The sequence below is a fragment of the Neovison vison genome, chromosome 8, assembly GCF_020171115.1.
Source record: "Neovison vison isolate M4711 chromosome 8, ASM_NN_V1, whole genome shotgun sequence".
NCBI lineage: Eukaryota > Metazoa > Chordata > Mammalia > Carnivora > Mustelidae > Neogale > Neogale vison.
In genome coordinates, this window is record NC_058098.1 from 59,106,197 (window position 1) to 59,108,708 (window position 2,512).

Here is a 2,512-nt window from a genome sequence, read left to right on the forward strand (position 1 = left end):
GGGGAAATTAAGACATTTTCAGATAATCAAAAGCTATGAATTTGTTGCCACCTAGACCGTCCTGTAAGAAATGCTAAAGGGTGTCCTTCTGGTTGAATTGAAAAGAAACTAGACAGTTACTTTAAGCTGCAAGATGAAATATGGTAAATACATGGAAAATTATAAAGTCTACTGTTATTGTAATTATGGTATATAACTCCATTTTTTAAAACCTGGTTTAAAGGACAAGTTCATAAAAGACATTATTGACCATGTAGCATATAAAGATGTGATCTGTGATTTCTAATAACAGAAAGAAGGAAGGGAGCTACTTTCAAGTTTTGTATGCTATTGAATATAAACTGCTATATTCAACTCAAATCAGAGTGTTATAACCTTAGGATGTTAAATGTAATCCCTATGGTAACCACAAAGAAAGCAGCTATAGAATATACAAATAAGGAAATGAGAAGGGAACTCACCAAAAAATCAACTAAACACAAACGAAGGCAGTGATGGAAGAAGTGAGGGACAAAAAAAGGTATAGGGCATATAGAAAACAAATAGCAAAATGACAAAACTGAGTCCCTCCTTATCAATAATTACCTTAAATGTAAATGCAGTAAATTCTCCAATCAAAAGATAAAAAATGGCAAAGTAGATTTTTTAAAAAATGATTCAATTATATTCTATCTATAAAAAACTCACTTTAGATCCAAAGACACAAATAGGTTAAAAGTAAAAGCACTGAAAGAGATATTCCATGCAAATAGTAACCAAAAGAGAACTGGGGTCACTACACTAATAACAGATAAAATAGATTTTTAAATCCAAAAGGTTACAAGAGACAAAGATATTATATGTTAATAAGCTTTTTAAAAGATTTTATTTATTTATTTGACAGACAGAGAAATCACAAGTAGGCAGAGAGGCAGGCAGAGAGAGAGGAAGGGAAGCAGGCTCCCTGCTAAGCAGAAAGCCTGATGCGGGGCTCGATCCCAGGACCCTGGGATCATGACCTGAGCCAAAGGCAGAGGCTTTAACCCACTGAGCCACACAGGTGCCCCATATATTAATAAAATTTTTACAACAGCTCATGAATATATTAATTATAAACATTTATATATCCAAGAGACTTTCAAAATATAGGAAGCCAAAGTTGGCAGAATTCAAGAGAAACACACAGTTTTACAATAATAATTGGAGACCTCAATGCCCTATTTTAAATCATGGATTGAACAACCAAACAGAAGATAAGTAAGGAGACAGAGGACTTGGATAAAATAAGCCATCTAGACCTAAAAGACAAAAAAAAAAAAAAAAAATTTCCATGCAACAACAGCAGAATACATATTCTTCTCAAGAACACGTGAGACATTCTCTAGGATAAACCATATGTTAGGCTACAAAACAAGTCTCAGTAGATTTAAAAAGATAGATATCATGCAAAGTATCTTCTCCAGCCATGAAGAGATGAAGATAGAAATCAGTAACAAAAGTAAAATGAAAATTCATATGTGAGAACTAAACAACATTCTTAAACAATCAGTGGGTCAAAGAAGCAATCACAAGGAAAATTAGAAAATATTTAGAGACAAATGAAAATGAAAATAAAATATACCAAAACTTCTGAGAAGCAGCAAAAAGAGTGCAGAAGGAAATTTATAGCAGTAAGTGCCTACACTTAGAGAAAGATTTCAAATCGGTGGTTTAACTCTGCACTTTCAGGAACTAGAAAAAAAGAGGAAAATAACTCCAAGTTAATAGAGAGAAGGAAATAATAAGAATTAGAGCAGAGATAAACAAAATACAGAATTGAAAAAGCAAAAGAATCAAGGAAACCAAAAGTTAGTTCTTTGGAAAGATCAACAAAATTGACAAACTTTAGTAAAATTGACTAAGAAGAAAAAGACGAGACTCAAATAACTAAAATCACAAGTGAAAGAGTAGGCATAGGTTGTAAAGAACTTTATAGAAATAAAAAAGGATTATAAGAAAATACTATGAACAACTGTATAACCTAGATGAGAAGGACAAATTCTTAGAAATACACAACTACCAAAACTAAGAAGAAATGGAATGAAACTAAAAAGAGAGGGAAACAAAAAATCTTTTTTTTTAAAATTTTATTTTTTATTTATTTGTCAGAGAGAGAGAGAGCGCGCGCACAAGCAGGCAGAGTGGCAGGCAGAGGCAGAGAGAGAAGCAGGCTCCCCACTGAGCAAGGAACCCGATGTGGGACTTAATCCCAGGACTCTGGGATCACGACCCCAGCTGAAGGCAGTGGCTCAACCAACTGAGCCACCCAAGCGTCCCAACAGAAAATCTTAATAGACCTGTAAAAAATAAGAAGATTGAATCAGAAACCAAAAACGTTCCCACAAAGAAAAACCCAGGATCAAATATTTAAAGGATAATTAGCATCAGCCCTTCTTAAACTCTTCCAAAAAATTAAAGAGGAGGGAACATTTTACTAACTCATTCTATGAAGCCAGTGTTACTGAAGCATGACAAAGATACTACAAAAAGAGGA